The sequence below is a fragment of the Eubalaena glacialis genome, chromosome X (genome assembly GCF_028564815.1).
Source record: "Eubalaena glacialis isolate mEubGla1 chromosome X, mEubGla1.1.hap2.+ XY, whole genome shotgun sequence".
In the NCBI taxonomy this organism is placed as follows: domain Eukaryota; kingdom Metazoa; phylum Chordata; class Mammalia; order Artiodactyla; family Balaenidae; genus Eubalaena; species Eubalaena glacialis.
In genome coordinates, this window is record NC_083736.1 from 63,389,032 (window position 1) to 63,410,035 (window position 21,004).

Here is a 21,004-nt window from a genome sequence, read left to right on the forward strand (position 1 = left end):
TGAACATACCGAGCTCATTCCCTCCTCAGGAACTTTGCCCCTGCAATCCCCTCTGCTTAGAATGTTCTTCCCCCAGACCTCCACGTGGTGCCCTCCCCTGCTTCATTGCAATCTCTACTCAAAGGTCACCTCCTCCAAGAGGCCTGCTCTAACCATCCTAGCTAAAACAGCACCTGCCTCAGCTCTATCCCCAACAGCACTCTCTAGTCCACAGCCCTCCTGTATTTTTCATCAAAGCACTTGTCACTGCTTGGCATTATATTTTCTATTTATTTGATGATTGGCTGTCTTCATCACTGTGTGCCCAGTGCCTAGAACAGTGCTTAGCACTTGATAGGTACTCAGTGGTTGAATGGATGAATGAAATCCTGTTGCTTATAAGCTGTGTGACTTTGGGCAAATTACTTAACTCCTCTGAGTTGTAGTTTTCTCATCTTTAAAATGGGAAGAATTACATCTACCTTGTGAGCTGCTGTGAAGAGTAAATGAGGTAGATATAATTATCACAGTGCATGGCACTAGAAATTAGTGATTATTAAAATAGCCAATACAGTTTCTACCTGATTTTTATGGTTCTGTCCTCAGTGGAAGCAGAGAACAGCTACTTACCCCATCTAGGTTGAATAACCCCAATCCGCTTCATTTGTGTGATGTGGTGGTACAGGAGGCAAGGGATGAGTGAGAGCAGTGGTAAAGGAACATGGCAATAAGCTGCTTGCTTCTCAGAATCCACCCAGGGCAGGAGTGAGCCTCAGAGACTTTACATCAACTCTTAAATATGCTAAAAGAGCCAAAGAAAATCATGGTTGGAGGATTAAAGGATACCAAGAAAATGATATATGAATGAGAATATCAATTAAGAGACAGAAATTATAAAAGTAGAAATTCGGGAACTGAAAACTACAATAACTGAAGTGAATGTAACACACAGATGTCCCCTTTTCTCTACTGAGGGGCCATAGGACAGGTGGACAGAGTCTCTGAGTTAGAATTGTAAATCCCATGAGTTTCCAGGAGGAGGCATTTCATTGCCATTAAGAGGCTTTGGAGTCCGACAGACCTGGGTCCAATTCCAGCTTTAGTGCATAACTTTGGGCAGTGGCTTACCCTCCCTGGCCTCAGCAATAATGATTCTAGTAGTCTGCCAGGAGGAAGAAATGAGATAGTACATGCAAAGCCCTACTTAGCACATACTTAGGCCAGGGCCTGGCATGTGGTCAGAACTCCCTAAATGGTAGCTATTATTACAAGCATTATCAGGATCTCATCCATCCCAAATCTCTAGGCAGCTCTGCATTCCAACAATTTTCTAGAGGTCTGGCTCAAAACTTTTAAACCATCCCACCCACCTGCCAGGGAAACCACTCCAGCTTCAGACTAGCTCCAGCACATGGAAGTTTTGTCCTGCACAAAGCAAAAGGGCACTAGCTTTCCCTATGGTCAGGAAGATCCAGGCTGGAGACACTGTCCCCACTGTCAGGTACCTATGGGCAAGAAGTAAAGATCCAAGTGACATTGGTAAAATGGAAGCATAGGCAGTTCCAAACACCCATCCCTCCACAGAAAAATCAAAAGGCACACAGAAACTGTCAGTATATAGCAACAAAGCAAACACTGAATCAAGAAAAAGTCCACTTTAAAATGCTTCTGATTTTCAAGGAACTCTCTGTCAAAACACTAGCTGAACATAAAGTCAAGGAACAGAGACTTCAGTGACTACCCATGATAACAAATATGATCTTTGCAAAAAATAGTTGGAAAAGTCACTAAACAAATGGATGACTGTAAACCAACAATTAAGAACAGCAACCACTGAGGAAGATGGAGAATCTGATTTCCAGGGTTACAACATTATCATATTCAAATGTCTACTTTTCACCAAATGTCACAAAATGCATAAAAAGAAAAGGAAAGTATGGTCCATCCAAAGGAAAAATATGAGGATGCTCTGACATTGGACTTACTAGGCAAAGACTTTAATTCAACTGTCTTAAATATGCCCAAAGCACTAATGGAAACCATGAGCAAAGAACTAAAGGAAGCCAGGAAAATGATGTATGAACAAAATGAGAATATCAATAAAGAAATAGAAATTATAAAAAGAAACCAATAGAAATTCAGCACTAGAAAATTATAATAACTGAAATTTCAAATTCACTAGGTGGGGGTGTGGGTTCAGCAACAGATTTAAGCAGGCAAAAAAAGAATAGTGAGTTTGAAGACAGGACAATTGAAATTATCCAGTCTGAGTAGCAGAAAGAAAAAAAATGAAGAAAAGTGAACAGAGCCTAAGAGATATGTGGGACACCATCAAGCAAAGCAGCATAAATGCTATGGGAGCCCCAGAAGGAGAAGAGAGAGAAAAAGGGACAGAAAGAATGTTTAAGGAGATAATAGCTGAAAACATGCCAAACTTGATGAAAGATTCAAGTCTACACATCCAAGAAGCTCAATGAACCCCAAACTGGTGAAGGCTTAAGACAAAGATCTTAAAGGCAGCAAGAGAGAAGTGAATCACACATATAAGAGATCCTCAATAAGATTATCAATCAATTTCTTATCAGAAATCATAGAGACCAGAAGTCAGTGAGGTGATATACTTAGAAAAGAATACTATGAACAATGGTACACCAACAAATTAGATACTCTAAAGGAAATGGACAAATTCTTAGAAACACACAAATTATAAAAATTCACTGAAGAAAAAATTTTAAAATCTCAACAGCCCTATAACAAGTAAAGAGAATCAGTCATTTGTTTAAAAAACAAAACAAAACAAAACCCTTCCAACAAAGAAAAATACAGGACCACTTAGTTTCACTGGTGAATTCTAAACATTTTAAAAAGATTTAACACCAATACTTCTAAAATTCTTCTCAAAATTGAAGAGAAAGGAACACTTGCCAACTCATTCTATGAGGCCAGCATTACTCTGATACCAAAGCCAGGTCACAAGAAAATTACATCACTTTACATCATTACATTACTTCACAAGAAATCATTAATTACATTACATCATTACATCACAAGAAAATCACTAATACCATATATATACACAAAAATCCTCAGTAAACTACTAGCAAACTAAATCCTGCAACATATAAGGATTCTACACCATGACCAAGAGAGATTTATCTGAGAAATGCAAAAATGATTCAACATAAGAAAATCAATCAATGTAATACACCATAACAATAGAATGAAGTAAAAAAAAAAGAGAGAGATAATCTCAATTGATGCAGAAAAAGCATTTGATGAAAGCCAAACCCCTTTCATGACGAGAATGTTCGGAAAATTAGAATAAGAAGGGAATTTTCTCAGCATGATAAAGCCACATATGAAAAACCCACAGCTAACATCATACTCAATGGTGAAAGACTGAAAGCTTTCCCCCTAAGATCAGGAACAAGACAGGATGCTTGCTTTTACCACTGTTAATCTGCACTGTACTGGAAGTTCTAGCCAGAGCAACTAGGCAAGAAAAAGAAGTAAAAGGTATCCAAATTTGAAAGAAAGAAGTAAAACTATCTTTATTCATAGGAGACATGATCTTATACATAGAAAATTCCAAAGAATCCACAAAAAAATCTACTAGACATAGTAAACAAATACTACCCAAAGCAATCTACAGCTTCAATGCATTTTCTATCAAATTCCAATGATTTGGGGGCAAAAATCAAAAAGCCAATCCTCAAAAAATTCATATGGAATTGTGAGGGACCCCATGTAGCCAAACAATCTTGAAAAAGAAGAACAAAGTTAGAGGACTCACATTTCCCAATTTTGAAACTTACTCCAAAGCTACACTAACATCCAGGCTGGGGAGGCAGAATCTCAGGCTGGGCAAGGACCAGGGTGACTCTCTCTTTCAGAGGAGACTGTCAACGCCTCAACATTTTCTCACTCTTTCTATGCTGATGCTGGCAGCAGCCTTGCTTCCAACCGGGGACATTTACTGTTCCACACTTTTATGAGGAAAGAATGAAATGGCCACAGAGAAATTCAAAGAAGCAGGTTGGAGTCAGGGCTTGGCAAGGTGATGAAGAAGGGCAGGAGTCTCTGCTCTGTGAGACTTTCCCCCCCTGCACTCCAAAGGCTATGGTCATGGGATAGGGGAATGCCACAACCAGAAGGGCCCTTAGAGACCAACGTCCACTCAACTCCATTTTACAGATAGGGAGACTGAAGCCTGGAAATGGGAAGGGAGTCACCCAAAGTCACACAACGGTTGAACTCAGTGAATAGTAGGACTACTGGGCTGGAAGACTTCTTAAATGTACCCTAGCTTTCCTAGCAACCTCCAATTTAATGAAGACATGCTCTCAATAGCATTCCCAATGGCAGGTGATTGTCAGGCTGTGGTTTAAACACCTGCAAAAACAAGGGGGGTCACTACCTCCCAAAGCTGACCTGTGTTTCTGGCCTCCTGAGGACAAGTGGGCTGATTGAGAAAGTTCCCTCCTGTTCAGCGAGCCCTGAATGACCATGGTAAGGGCCATCTCATGTTAAGCCTCCAGAGAGACCTGGGGAAGTCTTGCCTCCCACCAGGTCTCACCTTACTCCCCTCTCTCTCTCATCTGAGCACCTCCCCATTTTGCCTGTGCCTGGGATTTTGTTCCAGCAAAGAAGCAAAGGGTCTCCGTTTCCAGGAGCTGGCTCAACATATACTTTCTGAGCATCACTAACTTCTAAATGCAGCCGAACGGCTTTCCTCCCAAATCCCTCTTTGTGCGGAGACCAGAAGTGGGAAATTTTCAGGGTCCTTTGGGGTATTTGAAGGGCCTTCATCCAGGGTGGCCTGAATGCTGTCAGTCTGAACTCACACACCCACACCTGAGCTTGTAGGAAAAGGTGATCCAAAGCCCCTGGGGCTCTGGAAATTGTCAGCACCTCCAAGGCCCACCTTTGCTTGGGGAAGAGCTCCTCTCTAGCTCTCCCCCTGCCCCAGCTCTGGCAGCCTGATGTCCCACTTTTCCTGCCCACCCCACCCCACCCCCACCGACACTTCAATAACAAGACCCATTGTCTATGGTAGTCTCAACTTCTTCTCCATTTTACAGGTGGGAAAATTGAGACTTTCAGTGAGGTTGGGCTGCTGCAGATTGTGGATTCAGCACTTGGAGCGTTCCAGGAGCCTGTGGGAATGCTGTCCTCACTCACCCCCACCCTCCTGAGTGCTTGGCCTGACCTACTTGCACACTCCGGCCAGACGTTGTCTCACCTGACTCTGACATGCCCAAGGCTGGGAAAGGCCTAGAGAAGGCTCAAAGCCTGGACCCCAGGAAGGCAATGCTGATGGTGGGCCTAGTGACTATCACCATTATTAGCAGTTGGCTTTCCTGCCCATGCACATTTGCCCATAGCCCTATGTGCGCACCATGAGGGTGACACCAGCACCAAGGGACACACTGGGATCTACCCCAGCCCAGCCCAGCCTGCCCAGGTCACCACTGCCCCTGCAGGACCCCACTGATGCCAAATCTGCCTCTGTGCTTGGCAGGAAGCTGGCCTTTACCCTCAGTCCACTCCTCTTGCCCTGTCCTGCTCTTTCTCTTCCATCTCCCTTCTTTGCTCATGGAACTTACTTATAAATCCTGAAAACCCAAACCCCCATAAATTCTCAATTCATTCTGCAGATATTTCCTGTGTTGGGGTTTTCGGCAGCATCTGCTGGTTTGAAGTTCCCTCTTTATTTGTCCTGGGGGCACCATTACTCTCAACTTTAGCAGTTTTCCTGCTCTGTAGTCTTTGCCAGACTCCATCAGAGGAAGAGAAAATTGGTGAAAGAATAATTATTATTATTGTTATAAATATACATTTCATTTTGGTTTCATTTTTTTTTTCCCTCTAGGCCTTGATGAGAACCTCAGGCAGAGGCTGGCAAGGGGGTGGCTTCTTCGTGGACCTCAGGGCAATGGGCTTGCCCTGTCAGAGCCTGGCACTTTGCCCTCCTGATAAAGGCATCTGCCAAAAGGCCATTCTTTGCTATTCTACCCAAATTTACCCAGTTCTCCAGCAGCTTTCTTCCCACGAAAACTCCTGGCTCAAGTTCCCAAGTCTCCAGGAAGCCTCACTAAGCAAGAAGCAAAGCACCTACGGCATATGAGACATTTTCAAATGCATGGGCATGATTATTTCTCACCATGTCCATATAAGGCAGGCATTTTTTGGTCCCATTTTACAGAGGAGGAGACTGAGGCTCTGAGAGGATAAGATAGTGGTTCAAGGTGATCCAACTAGCAAATAGAAAAGCTGGGATTTAAATCCAGGTCTGACTGGCCCCAAATCCAATCAATATTCGTTCCACTGGACTACACTCTCTCCCCTCCTCCAAGCTCCTGAATGACATCTTTTATGAACTCCAGTATCTCACACTTGGAACCAAGTTGCCTTGTCTTGCTCTATACTTGTTTCAGGAATCCATATGACTATATAGATTCTCAGAATTTGAGAACCTTAGAGATCAATTTGTTTAAGGACTTAATACTACAGAAAGGAAAACTGAGGCCCAGAGAGGGCATGTACCTAGTACACAGCATATTAGTGGTTTTCTTCATGAAATATAAGCCCATTGAGGACAAGAACCATACTTCCCCTTACATTTCTTATACGTGTCTCCCTCCGCCCCCCAACACACACACAGATACACTTGCACACAACACTGGACACAATATTCAGCACAGATAAAACAAACTGTGACTTGTTCAGTGACACTGACTACTGGGTGCCAGTTAATCTTACTTAACTGTCAGAGTAACCCTGTGTGGTCCAATTTCTGGATGAGATCACAGAGGCCCAGAGATAGGACGTGGCTTGTCCCAGGTCACATAGTAAGGAAACGGCCAAGGCAGGATTAGAACTCACAGTCTGACAGACTGTGAGCCCAGGGTCTTGCCATTGTTCCACACAGCCTGGCTTTAGCAACAGAACAACAACCACTGTAGCTAACATTTATTGAATGAGTACTTTGTGTGAAGGGCTACGGTAAGTGCTTTATATGAGTAGTGTGATTTCATCTTTACAATAACCCCATGAAGCTTCCTCATCTTACAGATGTGAAAACTGGGGCCTAGAAAACCTGAGAAACTTCCCCAAAGCCAAAAAACTAGTGAGTGGCTGAGCCAAACTGATTCGTTCCCAGAGTGCTCTTCACATTCTACAGGAGTTCCTCCTTATCTGCAGATAATCGATACCGGGGGCGGGGGGAAATTCCACTTAAAGTGAATCTGTTTCATTTCAAGCAAATCGTAAAAAAAAATTATTTGAATTTATCACCAAAAACGGAACAAACAATTATGAAAAGCAGTTTATCTTATGTTTCACAAATTGAGGCTGAAATTGCAGTTCTGTTCTAGTTCTTAGGGCTAGCAAAGAATGACTCAAGCACTAGTTGCTTTATGAAGTGATTTTTCTGACAAAATGGAATGACAGCACGGCATGACATTTTTACTTTGCTTTTTATAGCATGATCATAAAGAAGATCATTTTATTAAAAAAATAGTAATCCGAGGACTTTGGTTTCCCCAAGGACATCTCTTAATAATTTGAGTCAAATCATTATTCTTTGAAGCCTGTATCTTGTTCTCATCCTTGTGGACTTGCTCTTCTTCAACTATTAACTGATCGAATTCTGCCCGGTTTTCACGTGTCCGTGGCTTTTCTGAGATTCCGGCAGTCTTCCAATATCACTTTTGTTGACTTCATGAACTCCTAAATCCTTTCTCATATTTGCAGTTTCACTTTGTAAAATTATTGGCATTGTATCTGCTCTTTACCCTCTGATGTTGATAACAATCAGAAAAGACTGATCTTAGATGTTGGTGTCAACCTGGGAAGGAGGCCAGAGTAATTTTATAATTGGCCAGTTCATTAGTGAATATCTTCATGGTCTTTGCTTTGTTACCAAACCTTCTGACTGCAGGGACTTGGAAAATGAATACTTGGATAATAAAGACCCCTTGTACTACCTCAGTAAGCTCTTAACAATGAACAAGTAATTAGTAATCAGTAAGCACAGCAAATAGGGAAGCACTGGATTTATATCTCAGCTCTGTCACTTCCTAGATGTGTTACTTTAGGCAAGTTACTCTGTTATTTCATCTCAGTAAGCCTTAGTCTCCTCTTCCGTATGATGGAAATGTGGTAGTATTTTAGTGCCCTTCCTTCCACCTCAAATAAGTAAGCTAATCCAATCACAGCTTTTCCTTTCCTTTTGCTAGTGATTGGTTCAGAAATGAACACGTGGCCCAATCCTGGCTGAGGAGACATGAGGGGAAGTCTACCCAGGGACCTCTGGGAAAGATTTCCTTCCTCCTAAGGAGACAAAGAGAGAGTTTTTCTTTTCCTCCAGGTGATGGTATGCCTGGAAGTGATGTTTCAAACTGTCTTACACAGCAGTTTTTCTGAGGATGGCAGAACCAAGAGAGGAAAAGATCCTAGTTCCCTGCGGACATTGTTGAGCCATTGATATTGCCATGCCTGCAACCAGCTCTACCTGTGGACATCCTGTTATTTGAGATAATATACTTCCTAATTGTCTAAGCCAGTTTGATAATGGTTTCTTTTACTTGCCACTTAAAGGAATCCAAATTGGAAAAGCAGAAATAAAATTGTCACTATTTGCAGATGACATGATACTATACATAGAAAATTCTAAAGACACCACCAGAAAACCACTAGAGGTCATCAATGAATTTGATAAAGTTGCAGGATACAAAATTAATACACAGAAATCTGTTGCACTTCTATACACTAACAACAAAAGATCAGAAAGAGAAATTAAAGAAACAATCACAGTTACCATTGCACCAAAAAGAATAAAATACTTAGGAGTAAACCTACCTAAGGAGACAAAAGACCTGTACTCTGAAAACTATAAGATGCTGATGAAAGAAATTGAAGATGACACAAACAGATGGAAAGATATACCACATTCTTGGAGTGGAAGAATCAATATTGTCAAAATGACTATACTGCCCAAAGCAACTACAGATTCAATGCAATCCCTATCAAACTACCAATGGCATTTTTCACAGAACTAGAACAAAAAAATTCACAATTTGTATGGAAACACAAAAGACCCTGAATAGCCAAAGCAATCTTGAGAAAGAAAAAGGGTGCTGGAGGAATCAGACACGCTGACTTCAGACTATACTACAAAGCTACAGTAATCAAGACAATATGGTACTGGCACAAAAACAGAAGTATACATCAATGGAACAGGATAGAAAGCCCAGAGATAAACCCACACACATATGGTCACCTTATCTTTGATAAAGGAGGCAAGAATATACAATGGGGAAAAGACGGTCTCTTCAATAAATGGTGCTGGGAAAACTGGACAGCTACATGTAAAAAAAAATGAAATTAGAATATTATTTAACACCATACACAAAAATAAACTCAAAATGGATTAAAGACCTAAATGTAAGACCAGATACTGTAAAACTCTTAGAGAAAATCATAGGCAGAACAATCTTTGACATAAATTGCAGCAATATCTTTTTCAAGCCATCTCCTAGAGTAATGGAAATAAAAGCAAAAATAAGCAAATGGGACCTAATTAAACTCAAAAGCTTTTGCACAGCAAAGGAAACCATAGACAAAATGAAAAGACAACCCACAGAATGGGAGAAAATATTTGCAAACAATGTGACTGACAGGGGATTAGTCTCCAAAATTTACAAACAGCTCATGCAGCTTAATATCAAAAGAACCATCAACTCAATCAAAAAATGGGCAGAAGACCTAAACAGACATTTCTCCAAAGAAGACATACAGATGGCTAAGAGGCACATGAAAAGATGCTCAACATCGCTAATTATTAGAGAAATGCAAATCAAAACTACAATGAGGTATCACCTCACACCAGTCAGAATGGCCATCATCAAAAAATCTACAAACAATAAATGCTGGAGAGGGTGTGGAGAAAAGAGAACGCTCCTACACTGTTGGTGGGAATGTAAATTGGTACAGCCACTATGGAAACCAGTATGGAGGTTCCTTAAAAAAATAAAAATAGAGCTACCATATGATTCAGCAATCCCACTCCTGGGCATATATCCAGAGAAAAACATGGTTCTAAAGGATACATGCACTCAATGTTCATTGCAGCACTGTTTACAGTAACCAAGGCATGGAAGCAACCTAAATGTCCATTGACAGATGAATGGTTAAAGAAGATGTGCAATGGAATATTACTCAGCCATTAAACAGAATGAAATAATGGTATTTGCAGCAACATGGATGGACCTGGAGATTATCATACTAAGTGAAGTAAGTCAGACAGAGAAAGACAAATATCATATGATATCATTTATATGTGGAATCTAAAAAAAAGTGATACAAATGAATTTATTTACAAAACAGAAACAGACTCACAGACTTAGTGAACGAACTTACGTTTACCAGGGGGCATGGGTGGGGGAAGGGGTAGATTGGGACTTTGGGATTGACATGTACACACTGCTATATTTAAAACAGATAACCAACAAGGATCTACTGTATAGCACACGGAACTCTGCTCAATATTATGTAACAACCTAAATGGGAAAAGAATTTGAAAAAAATAGATACATGTATACGTATAATTGAATCACTTTGCTATACACCTGAAACTAATGCAACATTGTCAATCAATGATTCTTCAATATAAAATAAAAATTAAAAAAAATAAAACATCCTAATGAACACAAGTAACTGTTTCACACAGATTTTAGAATTAAATAAGATAATCCATGTAAAGGGCTTAGTTTAGCACTCAATACATGTTATTTTAAGTACTTGGAAATTAAAAAGTACTTGCTTACTTATTTACGCTAAAAATGGGGTTTTCTTGTGCCTTTTTTTAGGGAAGGGACAAAGTAGCAAATGTACATCTTCCTACACATACTCATGGTTAGGGTTTTTTCTGGGGTTGGGATAAAAGGTGAGAGCCTTGATTCTGTCCTAGAACAATCAAGGGTTGATGTCCATCTGAGGTCAGATTGGTTGAGCGTAACTTGGTTGTTTTGATACACCAGCAATGTCAGTAAAGAGAGACTAAAGAAATAAAGAAATGCACATCAGCTACAGTCTAGAACCTTCCCTGTCAGGATCTAGTGCATCTCTAAGAAGTTCCAGAGTTTTCAAAACAGGTCTCACAAGGAAACATTTACAGAAACTGAAATTTTTCAGCCTAAAAAAGAAAGCGCTGAGGCCAGAGAAGAGTTCCTTCTCCAGTATTCATCTCAGATGATGGCGCCACCGTCCATTCAGAAACCAGAAATTATCTTTGATACCCCCTTTTCTCACCATCCTCCCTCATATACAGTACAGCCCCAAGTCCTATTAGGAAAACTCAATGAAATAATAATGCCTGAAAGTAAATGCTCAGTAGGTGCTTGGTACATATTAAGTGCCCAATAGGAGGTAGCTGTTATCATTCTCAGTCAACATACCAGCCCCAGGATGGGCACCAAGATATTCCGTTGGTTCCCTTGAACATATTGGTACTGGGTGACATTTTCACAAGGAAAATGAACAACAAGAAGAAAAAGGAAATACTGTCATTTACAAAACTGCATACAGCATAAACACAATCTGTCTGGATTAATTCCAGTTTAATCCTGGTGTAAAAGCTGATGAGCTGGGTGGATCTCCAAACCCTGTCTCTTGAAGTGATAACATTACACTCCTGATGACTTGACACAACCCCAGAGTCCTGATGACCTGTCTTACGGCCCTCACTCCCTGCTTGTTTCAGCCATGTGGCTTCCCCCACCCAGAAGCTTGGACTCTTGTCTCATTCTTGCACAAGTGACAACTTCCTAACCCTTCCATTTACAACCCCCACCCCCCACCTCCCACCCCAATAGCTCTGGTCATCGAGACACAGCTAGCTCACAGCTGACTGACAGAGCTGTGGTGATTGATGTCCTTGTGCCTCATAGAAGGAAGAGGCCTTTAGAAACCTAGGGTAGCAGCCCTGCTGTAGTAGATGATGTTTGTGCTGGGGCCAGATCCCCTTTTCCAGCTGGTGCATGCATCCTCTGCCACTATGAGTGCTGTGGCTAACAGCAAGACCTCAGAGACTTGCCCTTGGCTGATGGAGGCCAACTAATCCAGAGTCTCATGGGAGGTTATATGTGCTCCCCATGGGGAATGGGGTTGGGGGGGCAATAAGTGATTGATACAGGAGTACAAAAGCCCAGTCCCTCCCCTCAAGATGGTATAACACTGTGGTGTGATTTATGCTCCAGAGCCCCCACATCTACTCTAGATCAGGTCAAGGCTAGACTTCACTACAGACCAAATCCTTTCTTGGCCACCTCTTCCCTATCCAGCTCTCCTGCCTCGCTTTTGGGCTTTTCCAGAAGGGCATGACGGCAATGAATCACATGCCCTGATCCCTGCTTCAGGCTCCACATCTCAGGAACCTGACCTAAGACATTCCCTCACAGCTAGAATTTGTATAAACACTCACTAGAGCAAGGCCTCTTTTCTTCCTCCAAAAAGAGTATCTCTTAGGGAAATCCATAGGTCCAGATCGAAAATAGAACCTGGCTTTAATCACACAGTAAGCCAGACAAGCATGCAACCCACAGAAAGAAGGGCAGCCTTTCTTCACACTACTCCCCAGGCTCTGGGCTTCTCACAGTTGGATAAACTATTCCAGCCAAAGGTGCCAGCGCCAGGGCACTCTCCTGAGGACAGCTGATCATGGACATGGAGAAAGCAGATTTCTAAGATGATGGAGGGGAGAAATGTTAAGAACTGGTCAGAGCATCCAGGGCAGGGATGGTAGCTTCTCAGGCCAGCATCCTCTGGGTGCTGCCCTAATCTCTGGAAATTGATGTTGACCTAAATAGTGAAGATCTGAGAGAATGGAGAGAAACAAGATTTGATCCGGCAGAGATGGGCCATCCATCCATTTCAGTCCAAACCTTAGTCTAGGACATCCCTGTGGTCTTATCAGGACAAACCAGTACCATCATCAGTCTCTTGCCCCTTCCAGCCACCTGATAATCTGTACTTCTCACTCGATAGAACATTATGCAAATTTCATGTTTAACAGTGGTCTGGTGGTCCTATAGTTGACATCTAGATTAGCCCTAAGAAAGGATTTCCTGACATTAGCAGGAAAATGTTCAGCATTACCTCGAGTGGTTGGTAAATGTCATATTCCAAATAATGAAGACATGAGCAACTCACGACTCCCACCACTTTTCAAGTGTTAGCAACTTGAATCACAAAATCAATCAGGAAAGATAACATCATTAAAGTACCTTGACATCTCAGCTGTAATGTTTTCTGAATCCCTGCCCCCCCCCCACCAATTCATCTTTGGCCATCTGTCTGCTTAATGTTTGCTATTTGAGAATGATTCTCCTCTAGGTCTCTGGTGGCCTTGCATTGCGGCTTTCTCCACCCCTCCCTTCTTGGCAGCCAGTCCTGTATGGAATTCAGAGTGATTCCAGTAAGAGGAATTTAGGTGAGACCTAAGGAATGACATTCTGGTTTAAAAAGATATAAAGCACTGGAAAAAATTGAAGGGAAGTTATGGGATATCCACGGGGGTGGAGCCCTTAGAGAGATCCAACCATCGCAGAATCACAGATTCATGGAGTTTCAGGGCTGCAGCAAACTTAGGGGGCATCGAATCTAACCTCTCAGCCCAAATTCACATCTTCCCTGCAGCCTTTCTACTAAGTGCTCAGCTCAACCCTGTTGGTGCACCACCAGTAGTGGAGAGCTCACTCTCTCTCAAGGCATCCAGTTTTCTGAAAGAATAGCTTGGACTCTGAGAAATTTCTTCCTGGTACTGAGTCCACATCTGCCTCCCTATAACTACCACCTCTTATCTCAGTCCCCTGGGGCCAGGCAGAACATGCCTACTCCTTGTGTGGTCTAAAGTCTCTGAGGTCACACCTCCAGGCTTAAGAGCCCTAGTTCCTCCAGCTGCTCCTCACAGGAGTGAGCTTCAAGCCCCTCCCCAACCTCCTCGCTGCCCTGCAGACATGCACCAGTGTGCCCCCAACGTATGGGGACCAGAACTGGACACGGATTCCAGAGGGCAGAGAAGAGAAAGGCCATTCCCTACTTCATTTGGTCTCTTTACCTCTGTTGATGCATCCCAAGTTCACAGGAGTTTTCAGGGTGGCGTTTCTGCTCCATGCTTCCTTTTACTCCTTGGAACGGCTTCCTCTACTGAGGAGATCAGCTCACCACAGTGAGGTCATGGTGCCTGCTCTGTGCCTGGCTGGGTATACTTGTGTGTCCTTGGGTGAGCAAGTCCAGCTGTCTGAAATTGTAATGAGGATTCTAAGAGTACCCACCTCCTAACGTTGTCATAGGAAGTAAATGAGATAATGGAGAGAAAATGCCTGACACATGGCAAGAGCTCAGTGTACGTTAGCTCTTTCCCCTTCCTCACTTCTCAGCCCCAGGGCCTGGCTAACAGCTGGGGGCATCTCCAAGCCCCTGTGTGAAGGGGAAGCCGATGGGTGGAGTAACAGGAGAGTAACCAGATGGCCTAGATTCCCGGGGACAAGCTTCATTGGAAATACTCTGTTCTGTGATCAGATGATACATTAGACAATCTGGCCTGATTTTTTAGTTTGAAAAATATGGTCACTAGAGTTGATGATGACATAGCATAGATGTCTTATCTTGGACCAGCAGGCCTGAAATGGCAGGGCCTGTGTCCTGATCAGGAAATGAAGTGTCCACACTGTGTGGTGAAATTGGGCAGTGATCTTATCGTGAGAAGGAGCAGAGGTAGAAGAAAATTCAGGCCTCTTTTCTCCAGCTCTGGGATCCAACATGCACCCCTTTTTCATGTAACTGCTCCCTGCTCTAGGGTGGATTAGGCTTGGGCTGAGGAAGGCAGGATGGTCCAATACAGAGGATTGAGTGCCCCTCACAGTCAGCTGGCTGCCTAGCCTCACTGGAGGGCAGGCCAGTGGGGAAGGGAGCTTGTCGATGCTGGGACATCCTTGGCCCTCCTGCCGTTGAAGACTCCGCTCCCTCCTGCTCCCCCTTGCCTTTCTCCTCTTGCACCGCCTCGCTCTGCCTCTGACTGTGTATCTGTCTCCTTTTCTAGGTCTCCCCCATTTTGTGGCAAATATTGGGTAGATCTCCAGGGAAGTTATCATGTATACTGTCCAAGGAGGCCTTCAGACAAAAGAGCTGAAGTCTGGGAATCGGGGGAAGAGCCAGGCTGGGACTAGTCTCTGCTTATCAAAACTTTGCTTGTGTGATCTCAAGTAAATCACATCTTCTCTGAGGCTCAGTATTCCCATGTGTCAGATGGCAGGTTGGGGACTAAGTGACCTCTAAAGGTACTTCCAGCTGGAAAGTTCCTTGATTTTAGCATATGTGTGTGGATATATCCCATGGAGTCTCTGCACATCCTTGTTTTCTCTGAACCGTCAACGTATTTCTCTGTCTCTCTGTCCCTCTCCCTCCCCCTCCACTTTCTCTGCAGTTCCCTCTCCCTCTCTGGCTCTGTCCAGTCCCCACTCCCAACTTCCTCCCTCTCACATGTTCTGTCCTGCCTTTTACCATTGCTGAGGATGCTGCTTTTCAGCAAGCAGCCATTTATGCCAGCTCTGGGTGTCCCAGGCCCCTCAGCCTGGCCACTCTGCCACAGGGGCCCCCCCGCACACTTAGGGTACCAATCGAGCCAACTTTGGGCCTGAGGAAGGGGGCTGGGCAAGCCAAGAGGCAAGGCCTAGGCTGCCTACCATGGTCCTCTACTGCCACCTGTCGTTAGTCTGGAGTGACATCGCTTTGGGGGCTGTCTGGACCCACAGGGGCCACGAATGCTGCTCCTGCCAACAGGAATCCATTATGTGCAGTGTCCTGCCAGGCCTGATTTAAAGCTCATCCTGTAATCCGTCTTGCGCCCCCTCTGGGCCTGTCTCCGGTTTCCTTGCCTGTGAAATGGATGGAAGTTGTCTTCAGCTCTGGCAGAGAGGTGAGAAGTGGGGGCTCAAGGGACACCTGGCTTTGCATCCTGCCCCTGCCCTTGGCTTGGTGGGTGACCTGGGGTGAATCCTTCTTCTCCTTTGGAGCCTGTGGGGAGACACGGTTGAGAGGAAAGGGGCAAGGTGGATTCCTGTCTATTTCAGGCAAGCAGTACATGGCTGAGAAGCTGGAAATGGACATACCCCCGTGCCTACAAACCTTTGGCCAGGTCACAGCTCCATCTTAGCAGCCAAGCCTTTCCATTCATTCATCCACGCACTTACTCACCCATTCATTCCACCGAGCAGCCCAGGGCTGTGGAAAACAGCACTTCACTGGGAATCAGGAGCCTTGCCTTTTTGGCTCAGCTCTGCCACTGGCTCCCTAACCTGAGGCAAGCCTGTGCCTCTGTCGGAGCCTTCATTCTCTCTTCTGTGATACGAAGGGGTTGGGATAGACCAGGGGAAGTTCCCCATTCTGCCATTCTGAAAGGATGATTCTCTGATTGCAAGTATCCTGCCAAACATGCCAGGTGCTGGAGCAGTTACACGTTCCTTCTCAGACACCAGGGAAATTCTGCCTCATACCCCCCGAACTCCTTCTATCCACCCCCTAGACCTCTAGCTGGTCTTCACAAAACCAACCAACAAGGGAGCCCTTGTTGAGTTCCCCCTTCCTTCCCACAGGGCACTGTCAGGTCACGTGGCTGGCACAGAGGACTAGACATTATCTAGCCCTGCCCACTTGGGTCCAAGAAGACCAGCACTTCCTGGCACCAACAAGCCCTTTAGGCTTCCTCCTGGCGATGCCAGCCCCGGAGTCCCCGGAGGATGAATGAATGCGCTGGAACTAATCTGAGTCCAACCTCAGAGTCCAAATTCCTGCCTCCTCAGGTCTGAGGCCGTCAAAACTGCTGCTGCCCAGCAAATGATACCTGAAAACAAAGCCCTCTTGGGGTGCAGAGAAGCCCAGCCCGGGAGCTGGTGGCCTCCTGGCCCAAGCTCTGCTCCCAGAAACACTTAGCTGAGGCAAGGGGCCCTGGGCCAGCTGTGGCCTCTCAGATTGGCTGCATTGCCATCAGCAATGCGCCGTGTGTGGAATTACAGCCAGGTAGCAGCCTCTCAAGAGGAACTGCCTACTGGTGTCTGAGAGCTGTTCCTCATCTCCCCACCCCTGCAAGCCTCTCACCCCCTCCCAGCCGCCCATGAGGGAGGTCCTGCCCACATCTGCTGCTGGCCGTCACATCTGCAATGGATTACAGGGCTGGCCTCGGCTCAGGCTCATCCCAGATGTGGATTCCCCTGGAATGTGCCTTCTCTCTAATTGTCCACCCTCTGAAGGGTCCTGGCCCCCTCCTCTCTGTCCGCCCCTGCTGCACCCCAGCTAGCGTGCTGAGGCCTTCCTCCTTTCCCACAGCTTGCACCGGAACAGCCACAGCCGGGACCAGGGCCAGCCTGGTGGGGGGCCGCACTCTCCTCCAGCCTGGTGGGGGGGACTGGGGAGCCGGAGGTCTCAGCCCATCCCCCCTCTTTTTTCCTGGGGCCAGGCACTGGGGGGCAGAGGGGGGAAACTCTGGAAAACTCACTAGAGGTGAAAGAATTTGGTTTTGCAGTGCAGGCTCCCCTAATCCCTGGCCCTTCCTGGGAATGCCATTAACCTCCCCAGCCCCACTGATGGAAAGAACAGCTCTTGCCTGGGCCAGGCCAGCTCCTCAGAGGCTCCCAAATGACAGCCTGACTGGGCAAAGTGGCTCCCCTGGGTTCCAGCCGGCATCTTCATGCCCCGGCAGTTGCAACAGCCTCCCAAGTGGTGGCATTGGCTCCAGTCTCTCTCACTTTAGGCAATCCCTCACAGAGCCTCTGGAGATATTTTTAAGGCACAAATCTCAGCCCAGACTTTGGCTTTGAAATCCACCTCTGCCACAAACTGGCCGTGTGGTCCTGGGTAAGTGACTTCACCTCTCTGAGCCGCAAAAATCCTCCTGTGTGAAGTGAAGATACTACCATCATTCCTTTCAGCTGACATTTATTGAGTGCTTACTATGGGCCAGGCTCTGTTTTAAGCAAGTTACATGTCTCACCTCAGAAAAAGGTGCCATTATTGCCTCTGTTTTTACAGATGAAACTGAGCCGTTGAAAACTTGCCTAACAGGCCCAAGGTCACACAGCTAGTAAGTGGTGGAGGCAGGATTTGAACCAGGCTGGCTCACACCTGAGCCTATAGACAAGAATGATTCCATTAACAGAACCTAATGTAACCTGTATTATTATTAAAAATCATCATCTGATTATCTCCCTGCTTAAAAACCAATAGGTCCCCAATACTTACGAAATAAAGCTCAAATTCCCAACCTGGCCTTTAAGGTCCTTCAGAATCTAGTCCCAGTCCGATATTTTACCTTTACTCTGGCCCCTTTCCTCTAGCTCTTTTAGACCACATTTACCATTTCCTCTCTTTTACATTCACTGCTCTATGCCTGTGTACTTTGCAGTTCTCTGTGCATGAAATCCCTTTCTCTGTACACCTGATGTTCTTCTATTCATTCTTCAACGTGAAGGCCAACTGTCAGCACCCCTGAAAAGCCTTTCCAGACAACTGATTCCTCCTACGTGCACCCATAGCATTTTGTCCATGTATCTATTACCATGCTTTTTACACTGTATTCTAAGGGGAAAGTCTTGTCTCCTTTCTGGGCTTCAGTATCCCTGGTGGCTAGCGTCTTCCAGACTTGCCTTCCCCCAACCTTGAAGATCAGTGCTTGAGTAAGCTCTAGACTGGATATAATGCCAGCCAACAGCTTGGAGAGGGTATATGGAGGCAAAGAGAAGAGATGGCTTGGGAAGGAGGGACGAGATCTGGAGTCCTGACACCACTTCTCTCTTTCTCCCTGCCAAGCCTCTTGCCTCCTCCTTCACAACCCTCGTGAAAATCTACTTCCTCCAAACAGTCTTTCCTGACCAGTTCCAGAAACTGCTCACCCTTCCACAACACCCCGACCTGGGAATGACTGCCTCCAATAAACCTACCCTCGGGCAGATCAACCACGGTGGTTTGGTTAGCTGAAGGGTGCCCTAGCCAGGGATCTTTGTCTGCGCATCTATGGGTCTGGATGTCTGTCCATATTTCTGTGAGGATTGGTGTCCTCCATTTGGAGGGCCTGTGTCCAGAAAACTGATCCAGGTCAGAAGCCCAAGTTGAGAGCCTAAGCCTCAGGATCCCAGTCCTTCCTTCTCCCAGACATGAAGCAGAGAAAGAACCAGGGCACAGCAGATCTGGGAGGGCCTTTAGAGCTCATCTGGTCCACTGCCACCCACTTGTCCCCTAGTGGTACAGATGAAGAGCTGCTACTTGAATGTGTTCCAGGTCCCACAGCTAATCAGAGACCAAGCTGGGAGTAGCGCTCCCTTCATGGCACCAGCAAATCCTCAGTTCCCAGCCCCCAACCCCTTAGTTCAGGGTCAAAGCCTGAGCTGCTTCCATTGGCTTCCAAGGCTTTCTGGGCCCCTTCAAATGCTGTTCTTCTAGGAGGTCTTCCCAAATTAGCCCTACCTCATTCTGACCACCTCCCTACTGCCACCTCTTCAGCATAGATGTCTTCACAGCACACTAGGCTGCTGAAGGTAGCCCTGCTCTCCCTCTGCCACGTGGTGTGACATGTGCCCTTCCTATGGTTTGTGTCCCCTCTTAAAACAACTGACTGACTGACAGACAGATGGACAGATTGACTAGTTGATTGCCTAGCTGGCCAGGGCCGGTTGACAGACAGATGGGCTGTCTGGCTGTCTAATTGACTGACAGACTGTCTTGCTGGCTAATAGAGATGGACAGTTGATTGACAGGCTGACTGACAGACAGATGAACTGACTAACTATCAAAAGACCCCAGAGGGTCCAAGGAAACCGGCACACCAAGCAGAGGGACAACACATACTGAGAATTCCTCCACGAGCTTTTGTCAAGACACCTCCAGCAGCCTGTCACCAATGAGACACAATGAGACAGTGGGAAGTGGACGGGGGGCAGGGGGAGAAGGGCTAATGGAAACCAGATGTGTTGCTGACTTGCCTCGGTGAGGTGACCCAGGCAGGAGACTGACCTGGCTCCTGGCACCAGTATGGTCCTGGTGGGCACCTTGTGGAAAGGCAGGAAGGAGCCAAGAGGGCTGGGCACGTGGGCCCCTGCCCCTGAGCCTGTGGAACCTCATCTGGACTTGCAGGAAGAGGAGCCGCATCCTTCTCCCTGTCATAGCCTCCATCTAGTTGACATTTAAAACTAATAGACCCCGTCTGGCGTTTTCCAAAAAGCAGGGCCCTCAGTAGGCTCACAGGATTTTGAGCTGGTTCCTATTAAGCTCTTTGCAGTTGGAAGGCACTCCATTTCCCATTCAAACCCTCATCATTTTGCTGACAAGCGGAAGTGTGTTGGGGGCCGCTGTCTCACGTTTTTCAAGCTTGGTCATTCCATCTCCTCTGTGTCCATCACTGCTCTCTTCCTGCGTTCCTGGAAGGGGCAGGTGTACATTGGAGGCGAGATGGAGTTTCCTTCCTTCCCTCCTTTTGAGCCTTACCTAAAGAAGCCCAGGGACAAAGCCTCAGGCCCGCAGAGGAAGGAAGTGGGAACCTCACTCCCCTCCACAGTCTGGCAAAGAGGAACAAGCTGGGCCTGCAAGAGAGGGGCCCCTGGAATCTGGGAGTCCAAGAGAGGGAGGAAATCCCACTTCCAGACTGCCGGTTCCGTGGTCAGTCACACATAATTGCAGTCATAACAAACACATTTGAAGCTCACAGGCCTGTGCAAAACAATGTGATTAATAAGAGAAGACATAAAGCAAATTAGCATGCCAGACAAGCAAATTGTTTTCAGGGTGATGGAGCCAACCAGAGGCCAGGCCGCCCTGCTGGCCGCCTCACTCCCCACCCTCCTCCTGCCCTATCAACTTCTGGTCTTTCCCACTTACTTCCTCCTGGCAAGGGCCAGCTGTTACCCACATTCTAGGCAGAAGGAGGGGCAACAAGGGAGGGGACAAGGCCATAGGCAGTTTGCAGTGAGGACAATTG